General features: G+C 45.3%; 1 protein-coding gene across 4 annotated transcripts in view; it reads left to right on the top strand.

Annotated features, from left to right (window-relative positions):
* Positions 1-11,986, top strand: part of GPRIN1 (G protein regulated inducer of neurite outgrowth 1) — a 95,300-nt gene that overhangs the window by 72,684 nt on the left and 10,630 nt on the right. The gene's annotated exons all lie outside the window — the stretch shown is intronic.

Here is an 11,986-nt window from a genome sequence, read left to right on the forward strand (position 1 = left end):
CCTTCCTATGATCCCTAGCATGGAATTGGCCTTTTCCACAGCTGCCGCACATTGAGTCAACACTTTATTTTATTTTATTTTTTATTTATTGTTAAATTTATATACCGCCTTTCATTAAAACAATCCCAAGGCAGTTTACAACAGAATTTAAAAACAAGATTATAAAAATAACACAATTAAAATAGCTAAAAATTTAAAACAAATCTGATTTAAAAATTTAAAACACAAGCATAACAAAAATAAAAAATGCAGTACTAAGAGCAGCAGCAGAGACAATCAAATAAAAGCCTGGGTAAAAAGCCACAATTTAACATGTTTTCTAAAAGCTGTGATGGAGACCGAGGAGCATTTCAGAGTCTGGGGGCAGCAACAGAGAAGGCCCTGTCCCGCACGCATGACAGCCGAGTCTCATTCATTGTTGGCACCCAGAGCAGAGCCCCCTCGGATGACCTCATGAAGCGGGCAGCAACCCTTGGGAGCAGGCGGTCCCTCAGATAGCCAGGACCCAAATCGTTAAGGGCTTTAAAGGTCAAAACCAGCACTTTGAATTGGACCTGGAAACAAACTGGTAGTCAGTGCAACTCTTTCAAAATGAGTGTGATGTGCTCCCATCGGGCAGCTCCAGATAAAACCCTAGCTGCTGCATTTTGCACTAGCTGCAGTTTCTGGATATTCTTCAAGGGCAGCCCCACGTAGAGCACATTAAAGTAGTCCAGTCGTGACGTGACTAAGGCATGGGTAACTGTGGCCAGATCTGCCTTCTCGAGAAAGAGACACAGCTGGTGCACTAGCCAAAGCCATGCAAAGGCACCCCTGGCCACCGCCTCCACCTGAGCTTCCAAAAGCAGAGCTGGGTCCAGTAATACCCCCAAGCTGCATACTTGTTCCATCAAGGAGAGTGCAACCCCATCCAGAACCAGTAAAATCTCCTAATTGGCTCTCCTACTGACCAACATTTCCTCTATCTTGTCCAGATTCAATTTCAGTTTATTAGCCCACATCCAGCCAATCACTTTCAACAACAAGCTGTCCACCACGACCCCAAGATCCCTCTCCTGGTCAGACACCGACAGCTCAGATCCCATCAGCGTATACTTGAAGTTGGGGTTTTTCGTTCCAAAGTGCATCACTTTACACTTGCCAACATTGAACTGCATTTGCCATTTTGTCACCCACTCCCCCAGTTTGGAGAGATCCTTTCATAGGAAACTACCATATACTGAGTCAGACCATTGGTCTATCTAGCTCAGTATTGTCTTCACAGGCTGGCAGCAGCTCCTCCAAGGTCGCAGGCAGGAATCTCTCTCAGACCTATCTTGGAGAAGCCAGGGAGGGAACTTGAAATCTTCTGCTCTTCCCAGAACGGCTTCATCCCCTGAGGGGAATATCTTGCAGTGCTCACACATCAAGTCTCCCATTCAGATGCAACCAGGGCAGACCTTGCTTAGCTGTGGGGACAAGTCATGCTTGCTACCACAAGACCAGCTCTCCTCCCACGGAGGATCACAATCCGTTTTGGATTTCATTACCCATAATGGTTTGGTATCATCTACCAATATGGCCACCTTGCTGCTTACCCCAACTTCTAGATCATTTATGAATAAATTTAAAAGCACCGGTCCCAGTACAGATCCCTGGGGGACCTCACTTCTTACTTCCCTCCATTGTGAAAGCTCTCCATTTGTACCTACCATCTGTTTCCTGTCCTTCAACCAGTTAGCAATCCACACATGTACTTGTCCCCTTATCCCATGACTAAGTTTTCTCAGGATTCTTTGATGATTGAACTTTGTCAAAAGCTTTTTGGAAGTCCAAGTATACTATGTCAACTGAATCACCTTGATCCACACACTCGTTGACATTCTCAAAGAACTCCAAAAGGTTTGTGAGGCAAGATTTACCCTTGCAGAAGCCATGCTGGTTCTTTCCCAGCAGGGCCTGTTCTTCTATGTGCTTTACAATTTTATCCTTGAGGATGCTTTCCATCAATTTGCCTGGAACGGACGTTAAGCTGGTACTGAGCCTGATTGCAGGGATAAGTTATATATTTTAGTAAGGAAGTTGGCAATTTCACATTTGAGCTCTTTGAGGACTCTTGGATGGATGTCATCCAGCCCTGGCGATTTGCTAGTTTTCAATTTTTCCAGACAGTTTAGAACAGTTTAGAACCCTTGCTTTAGCAGTCTCTATAGATGGTTCAGAGTTCTTGCTTCCATTTGTATAAACAGACTGATTGTTTTGGGCAAGGGCCCCCCGAAGACTCAGGTTATTTAAATTAAGTATAGTTGCATATATTTGGGTTATATCCAGTTCGTTTGTAGCAAGTGCAGGAACCATGGCACTGTTCTGTCATAAGGGTCTAGTATGTGTTATAAGGGTGTGTCCAAAGGTGTAGTACTTGCTTATACTGAGAAGTGAAGTGTGGTTACAGGGGAGTCAATATCAAGTCCACCTGTCCTGTTCCAGATGAGGCTGTTGCCCAAGCCAGGGTTCCATCTGGAGTCCTTGTAGGGGCTCCAGACCTCAGATGCCTCCAGGGGTAAAGAGAAGTCAAGCAAGGAAGTCAGAATGTTCAATATCTCTAAGGGGAGGCAGGAGAGACTGAGCTGCTAAGATGTTGCTCCAGTAAAGATCTTGTGTTTACTGAGTGTCGCTAGCTAGGTTAGGGTGATTGGCCCCTAGCTTAGGGACCTGATATTCAGTTGTTGGGTCCTCAGTGGAGTCTGCTGAGTTTGAAGAAGAGGGCAGAACCATATCTTCAGGCTGCTGGTTCTGGCCCTCCAGGTACTCTGGAAGAATGAGGGCATTCACGGTCTAGGCCATGGGAATTTGCTAATGCATCTAGTTCTTCCACCTTAACTCCTGGTTGTGGGGTGGGACTCTGCTCTTGGTGACACGACTCCACTATAGGAGAGGACTTGAATGTTTGTAGACTTATTTTTTAAAAAATTGTTCTGCTTCTTCCAAGAAGCTAAGTACATAGATTTCCCCCAACCCCATTTTATCTGCACAACAACCTTGTGAGGTAGGCTAGACTGAAAGCTAGTATGACATGCCTAAGATCACCTAGTGAGCTTCATGACTGAATAGGGATTTGAACTTGCATCTCTGCAGACTGAATCCAGCACTCTAACCGCTACACCACACTGGTTCTTATAAACTTGCTGTGTTCCCATGCCTGAAAAACCTTGGCAGGAGAGGTTGTGATATCTGTGGATGGAGATTCAGTCTATGATGAAGACTAAATTCTGTGTTATGTCCAACTAGAAAGATAAAGGACTGTTTCAGATTCATGGGTGTGTGTGTGTGTGTGTGTGTGTGTGTGTGTGTGTGTGTGTGTGTGTGTAAAAGTGATATTTGTATACATCTCAGTCTGATACTCCGCAAATGAGATTTTGGATGTATGGGACCATAATACTGAATGTTCACTACCACTAGGGTCAGTCCTAACACAATATTTTTCCTGCATGGAAGGAGGATGTTTATAAAAATAATACATAAGATAATCTTTTTATGTCAGGGTGAATAAATCACATGGCTTTTGCATTTGGATGTAATGCATTTTCATGGGTACTCCTTCAGTGGATTATATTGTTTCATGGAAAAGATATACTAAAATCCTCTAGGTAGTCTGGCATATGAAACAAAATATGTGGCTTCCTTAGAATGGGGTGGGGAGTGGAGAGGAACTTGTGTGTAACAAAGCAGTGATGGATGAGGCGTATCTCATACAAGCAGACTGGGGAATAGCGGGAGCCAGACTGTACGGAAGGAGGGTAATGTTTGTTAATAAAGTGATGGGGGAGGCATGTTCATTCATTGAGCTGGAGACTAGCCTTTCAGCTGTGGATATCTTCTGGATCAGCAGAAAAGTCTAGGAGTTTTGTCCTGTGGGAATCCCAGGAAGAAACTGAAGCTATTCACATGTGCAAAGGAAACTGGGCTAAGGGAGCCCAGCCTGGTTTCCTGTGCACATGTGAACTGCCGGGAGCCATGCGGCTCCTGGCAGTTAGCCCCCCTTAATTGCTTCCCCTCAAGTGAGAACCCCATTTAGTTGATCGTGAGTCACCATGGTGCAGCTACGCACTGCAGTGACTGGCGAGTAGACCCCTGGGAGGCAACGGCAAGCCTCCTCGCCCCGGGAGTCTCCCTAGAATGCCCCACGCACTCACGCGGGGCATCCTGGGCCGAGTGGCCCCCAATCATGTGGTCGGCCGATCTGGCCACTCAGGGCAAGCTCCCTGCTAACCCCATTTTGGCAATCATGAGTCTCCATGGCACAACTCGCGAGGAGACCTGTGCCAGGAGGCTAAAACAAGACATCCTCCGATCCTCTCAGACACCCTATTGGCTCCATGACAGAGCCAGTAATCGTGTGGGCGGCCGATCCAGCCACCCAGGGCCCCACAGGCATTTGTGTACGGGGAGAGTGGGCTTGGCCTGCTCTCCCCGCCTAACCCCATCCAGCTCTCCACACTGTTGATGTGGATGGAGGACCTCACTGACTCTTGGAGCCAGCATATTAGAAGCCAAAGCAATCAGTTTGGATTCTGCTGTAAATAGTGATTTGGCTACTACTGACATTAACCAGTGTAGATTTATTTTGTAATTCTACAGTTGCACTGCTCAAATTTAGAACCTGGTATTGGGCACAGAAGTGACCATCTCATCTTTCATTTTTAAGCAAGTATCTGGTTCTTAAAGTTGCAGAGAGTGGCTTGAAAGTGTGCAGCCAATGCCTGTTGAGATCTTAGAAGAAAGAGAAGCTGAACAAGATTATTTCCAGTGCTCAGTGGGTAATTCTCTAGTATCCCATATAGCTTTCTTCTCCTTCCCATAAGAGGCCAAATAAATCATGTAAAATTAAGCATGTATCTGTATTTTTTAAAACCGCAAACATTAGCTTAAATTGCAGAATTTAACATTTCTTGGTGCAGCATTTGGGTTACCTTTATGTGGAATTATGGTTTTTAGACACCCTCAAATGCATTCTTATTTATAGCTTTTGATCATGTCCTTTTCATTATTATATGACTGCAGGATGAAGGGAAATAGCTAGATTTTATAGTGGCTCCATAATTGAAAGATGTATATTTTGCTTCAGGCTAATGTGGTTTTTAACTTTATCTGCATTTGTGGCATCCACTAACTCTCAGGTATTTAGACCAAATATGTTTGCTATGCTATTCCATGGGTTCCTAACCTTGTGTCTGCAGGTGTTATTGGACAACAACTCCTATCACCTCCAGCCAAAGACCATTGTGGCTGGGAATGCTGGGAGTTGAAGTCCCAACTATACAATGTCTATGAACCCAATGTTGGGAAAGCCCTGTTTCAGACAGAAAACCTAACAGCATTCTGTGATCTTCCTCAGAACTGCATAACTTGTATGAAGATGTCTAGCTTGTGAGGTAAAAGGGTCAGTCATTAGTATTGCTTTTAGCCTTTTCTAGATTCCTTGTAAATCAGTGCTATCCACCAGGACATTGGCAAGGACTATCACATGAAAATATATACAGAATTGCACACATTTTAAAATGTGCTACAGGTATAGGTGATTTTTAAAAATGTGAATAAAGCGAGTATTTTCATATCTCTTACATATCCACAGATATTTTCAGAGGTCATAATGCTCCCTTGAAAGACAACTCTCTTCTAAGAATATCTCAATTCCACATTATATTTGACTCTTATTTGCAACCCACCTTAATGTCAGGGACTTCACTGCTTGACCTGTAACATGGGCTGTGGCAAAAGTCACTTTGTGAGCTACCTGGGTCAGTGTGTGTGTTCAGGCCTCTTATCCTTCAGGCTCACAATGGTTGGTTTGTTTTTTGTTTATTTGCCACTTCTCAACAAAAAGTTCTCAATGTGCTTTGCACAGAAAAAAAGAATAAGATGGTCCCCTCTGGGCTTGATGGGCTCACAGTCTGAGATAAAACACAAAGGTGACACCAGCAACAGCTGCTGGAGGAATGCTTTGCTGGGGTTGGATAGGACCAGTTGCTCCCCACCTGCTCAATATAAGAGAGTCATCACTTTAAAGGTACGTCTTTGCCCAATTGGAGAGAGTATGAATCATTGACTCCTGTGACTGACAGGTAGTATCAGTCTCTGATCTAGTATAAACACAAGGAGACTGCCCTGGCTTGCTGAGTAGTATCTTCAGTCTGTTGAACTTCTCCAAAGTCAGTCCCAGTCCCCCACTCCAATTCTAGCAATAGGAAGCAGGGGCCCTTGTTTGGAAAACACCCCTCTTCCCTGGGCTTGTTTCCAGGTATAACCATTGTTACAACATGTGGGGCAGGACTCGTGTGTACTAAGGGACCTTTGCCTTAAGGGCTAACCCGTGTGTAAACATGGGAATGCCTCAAATGGGACAACAAGCTTCTAGTACAAAATATTCAACATTTATTAACAAGAAGTTCTGGTAAGAACTAATCTGCCTACTTCCCTTTCACTATAAACTTAATTGATAATTACCATCATCACGTTAGCCCACTTCTGCCTCAAATGTCCATGTATCCACCATCTTGAATTGGGGTAGATGACATCTACCCCATCACAAACTACGCCATTGACGTTTCCCAATGTGTCTCTACCGTTGTAGCAAATTTGGTTTAAATCAGTTAGGCGGTTCACAAGTTAGTCCACTTGCTCCTCAAATATTCATGTCTGTCCTCTTGAATTGGGGTACGTAACATCATTACAAACTACACCGTTGAGGTGTCCCTATGTGTCTCCAGGACTGTACTAAATTTGGTTCAGATTGGTTCCCACTTGCACCTCAAATCTTCACACATCCGCCATCTTGAATTTGGGTGAATTTGTGATGATTCAAATCTTGAATCATCACAAACTGTGCAGTTGAGATTTCCTTATGTGTCCCTACAATTGTACCAAATTTGGTTCAGATTGGTTAGGTGGCTCACAAGTTAGCCCAGTTGCGCCTCAGATGTTCACACATCTGCCATCTTGAATTGGTGTAAATGATATCATCACAATCTACGCTGTTGAGGTGTCTCTATGTATCACTACATTGTATGAAATTTGGTCCAAATTGGTCTTGGCATTGCAAAGTTGATAGGGAGGGAGAGAGGGAGGGAGGGAGGGGAAGAGAGAGAGAGATGGGTAATCCCATAAGCTTACTTTCCTTAAGGAAAGTAGGCTAGAAAGCAATCAAAATACAAAGGTTGTTCTCACAATCAATACCAGGGGTGGAGGATGGGGGTGGGAGCAGAGTGGAACCTTCTTTCCCCCAGGTGATCTATCGTTGTGTCTTGGGCACACAAGCCACATGCCCACACTGCCAGGAGCAGCGTGGATCAACAGAGGCCAGGACTTCTTTTCCTGGCCTCTGGATATCCCACAAGACACCACACGACAAGCACCGTGTCTTGGGGAATTCCCCCATCAGACGGGTGCTCTAGGCACCCATCTCTGTGTCGTGCAACCCAAGAAGACGCACAGTCCCAACAGCTGGGTTAAATACAAATACATCGGATATTTATATAATGTCTCCCTGTCCCTAAGGGCTCACAATCTAAAAAGAGAGAGACACTAGCAACACTGGAGGGATGCTGTGCTGAGGATGGATAGGTCCAGTTACTCTCCCCCTGCTAAATAAAGAGAATCACCACTTTTTAAAAGTGCCTCTTTGCTCAATTAGCAGGAGAGTTAATGATATTTTCAATACAACCAATGAATCCACTCTCATTTGCTGCCAAAGTATCTATACTCAGAACACCTCAGAAACAACATAACCCTGTACCCCATGGGTTAGAAACCCATGAGGGTGGTTGGCACCCTATGTGCACTACACCACCACTCACTCTGGGCCACACCAGTGCCCCCCAAGTGCAGTTATGGGGCTGCTGAAACCTCCATTATACCTTATGGGGGAAAACCTTAAAGACGCGTAAACATCAACAAATCACCAAAAATCAGCCCTCTGCCGAAATCCTTTGGAAAAAATTCTGGTAGCTTCCTTGCCCTCCTTGGGCACTACCACCAACCCCACACCACTCTAAGCCACCTCTTTCCCCCTGTCGTGAAGTGATACACCTCCATTATACCTTATGGGGGAAAACCTTAACGTTTTTTAAGGTTCAACAATTAACAATAAACTTCAACAATTGACCCAAAATCAGCCCTTTGCCCAATCCCTCTGCAATTTGGGTGGTAGCCTCCACCCATTAGGCACTACCACCACATCCCACTCTTTTGGCCCTGGGATCCGAATTTCAAGTAAACGTCAGATCTGACCTTTTTGCATTGAAGTCAATGGGAGGCAAAAAAGTGGGAAATTCAAATAGATGTCAGAACTCAAAATGGAGGAGGAAGAAGAAGCACTTTATCGGCCACAAAATGGAGGGCCAAAACTACAAATAATTCGGAGCCGAAACGGGGGTGATTCGTTTCGGCTCCAAAACATTTCGGGAGAGCAAGAGGGTGATTCGTTTTGGCAACGAATCACCCAAAATGGGCAGTTTTGGGTACAGATCGTTCTGTACCCGAAACGTTTCACACATCCCTAATAGCCGGTCCCATTTAGTAGTCCAAAATAGAGCTGCTAGTCTAGCTGCAATTTCTGAGCAATCTTCAGAGGTAGCCTCACATACAGTGCTCTGTGGCCATCTAATTTGGAGGCTACTAGAGCTTGGACAATTGTGGCTGGGCTCTCTCTTTCCAGGCCAGGAGGAGCTGTAGCTGCCACACCAGCTTCAGCTGTTGGAAAGCACTTGTGCCACGGATGTCGCTTGGGCATTCCAGTGACCAGGCTCAATCAATCAGCATCCCCCCGATTGACAACCTGATCCTTTGGGAGGACCCAGAAGAGGATAAGCACTCTCTTACCATCAGACAAACCACCCAGGATTGAACTTTAGGTTATTGGCCCTCATCCAGTCCATTACTGATCCCAGGCACTGATTCAGCACCTCTAGTCCCCCATTTGAATCACCTATAAAAAGAGACAGAGCTGGGTATCAACAGGGTATTGATATTTATACAGGTATTGATAACAAATGATAACAAATACAGGGTATTGATAACACATGTCCTTCTTAAGATAGGGAACTGCATGCAGTTCTGGTCACTGTATTTTAAAAAGGGCATTGGAGATCTGGAAAAGGTGCAGAAGAGGGCAACCAAGATGATCAGGGACCTGAAGCACCTTCCTTATGAGGCTAGGCTACAACATCTGGGGCTCTTTACCTTGGAAAAGAGGTGACTAAGGGGAGACATGAACAAGGTATATAAAATTATGCATAGTGGACAGAGAGAAAATGATCTCCCTCCCTCACAACACTAGAACCAGGGGTCATCCCATGAAACTGAAGGCTGGGAAATTTAGGACTGACCAGGAAGTACTTTTTCACACAGCACATAATTAATCTATGGAGTTCTTTGCCTCAGGATGTGATGGCCAATAGCTTGGATGGCTTTAAAAGGGGCTTGGACAAATTCATGAAGGACGGGTCTATCAGTGGCTACTAGTTGGTGGTTATAGGCCACCTCCAGCCTCAGAGGCAAGTTGCCTCTCAATACCAGTTGCAGGAGTGCAACAGCAGGAGCGAGGGCATGCCCTATCTTGCCTGTGGGCTCCCCAGAGTCATCTGGTGGGCCACTGTGTGAAACAGGATGCTGAACTAGATAGGCCTTGAACCTGATCCAGCAGGGCTGTTCTTAACACCTCACCCTACATCTCCAGATGACCTCACTCAGTAGTTACATGTAGATGTTCAGTGCATGGAAGACAAGATGAAACCTTGTGGAAACCCAGAGCATAAATGCCATGGAGCTGAGCAGAAGTCCCCCAGCACCATCATCTAGTATTGGCTCTCCAGGTAGGAGTGGAACAACCACAACACAGTGCCTCCAACCCCCGGACCAGACAGCCTGTCCAGAACAATACTGTGGCTAGTGGTATTGAAGACCACTGAGAATTCACAGGGTTGTACTCCTCCTGTCTTTCTACTGGCATGGGCCATTCATCTGGGCAACCAAAGCAGTTTCAGTGTCAAAACCAGGCCTGAAACCAGATTGAAATGGATCTAGGACAAGGCTGCACAACTCTGGCCCTCCAGCTGTTGTTGAACTACAACTCCTATCATCCTGAGCCAGAGTGGCTAATAGGGATGATGAGAGTTGTAGTCCAACATCTTCAGGCGGGCCAAAGTTGTGCAGCCCTAATCTAAGCTATGTGGACAACATGTATTGACTGGGTACAGCTCAGCTTACAGAGCTGCTTGAAACACACGACAGCACTGCCACTGCATAGGGGTCAGGAGCCAACACGAGATCAGTCATGGGAACACATTAGAAGGTTCCAAAGAAAGCCATCACAGGCTGTATCTAATACTAATCTGCCTGGCAAGTACCATTGCCATAGAGTTTGTGGCGTGTTCAAAGGTGAGGGTGCCGAGGGTTGGTATGATGTTGCTGTGGGATTTGCTCTCTACTGATTATAGCACACCACCTCCAGACCAAATGTCTTTTCTCTACTGTCACCATGGAATCTCTACGGGCTTCAGGGCCAAAACATATGTGCACAAATGGTGCTGGCAGCTTGTGTCGTGCAAACGTTACAGGAGATTATCGCAGCAGCCAGATGCAGTTTCAGGTGTTTTGAAATTGTTTTGGGCCATTGGAACGATGGTGACTCTTAATCTTCTTTGAACAGGCTGCTGCCTTTGTTCTAATCGTAACCTTTTGGTTTTCCAAATTTTCCTGTCAGTTGAATTAATCAAGTGCCATCTTCAGATGCTTATCTGACATGGTTATCTGAATGTTGGGGATTATTGCCTTATCATTCAGCTAAAGAACGTTGCAGTGCAGAAGCTACTAGTGTTAGGTACTGGCTATATTGCTGAGCTGTGACACAGTAAGCCCCTGGTTCAAATCTTGCTGCTGCTGTGAGCTCACTAGTTGGTCAGGCAAAGTGGTGTTTTCTCAGTTTCAGTCTCCCATCTCTAAAGAAGTGATCACAACTGATTGAATACCTTACAGGGCTGATGTGAGGATTACAAAGAGAATGACTGACATCCTGACTAATGTCAGGTGTGTGCAGCAATGGAGGCACATGTGCATCTGCTGTGTTCCCAAATAAAGCAGCACTGGCATGGTGCGAGGGAATGATCTTTCCCTTCCCTCTGAAGTGTTCTGTGCTGCCTGAAAATATGTCCTGAGGGCTGTACGACCCTCAGGGACATATTTCTGGATGGCACAGAATTCAGATGCAAGCTAAAATCACCTTCCACCCCCACCCCCAATGCAAGCACCTGTACTGCTCTGCTTGGGGCTGCAGCAGCTGCACACGTGCTTCCTTGGCTGGATGTGCACTATGTTAGTCAGGACGTTGGCCCGTGTTCATGAAATGCTTTCAATGTTCTAAATGTCTGCATGAGTGCTTAGCCTTATTATTAGTGAGAAGAGTGTGTTGCTTTTCAGGCCTTTGTGAAGACCACATCTTACACCAAGAGGCTGTATTTTAGTAGGCAAAAGCGAAAGAGACCTTTGTGCTTATTACAGATGTGGCTTGCTCTTAAAACTGTCAGAAGAAGCACCAGGAGTTCCATGGTTTTGTAAATAAGCAGCATACACCTCCTGGACACAGCCCAGGATTGGGATGGCAAAGGAGAATGGCCGAAGACTGGGATTTCATGCCTAGTGGAGAGATAAAGTCAGTGGACAGGAAACGTTCATTGTAGGAAATGGGCAGGGAGCTGCGGTAGTAAGTCCCATGTCCTGACATTAAATGTCCTGCCCAGCCACTTTCTGGTTCCTGGAAAATTACAAAATGATGGCCACATGTTCTCCAAACATTTCTCTGCAAATATGAACACTAGAAACGTACTTTTCAAAACAGCAACTCTGAGACATTCAGGACGCCAAATTCCATTTCAGCACTCACAGGTTCTATGTTTATGTGGCCATATGGTGTAAACTGTCCATATTTCTGTGAAAAATATGGACAGATTACACT

Source organism: Hemicordylus capensis, chromosome 2 (assembly GCF_027244095.1).
Source record: "Hemicordylus capensis ecotype Gifberg chromosome 2, rHemCap1.1.pri, whole genome shotgun sequence".
Classification (NCBI taxonomy): Eukaryota; Metazoa; Chordata; class Lepidosauria; order Squamata; family Cordylidae; genus Hemicordylus; species Hemicordylus capensis.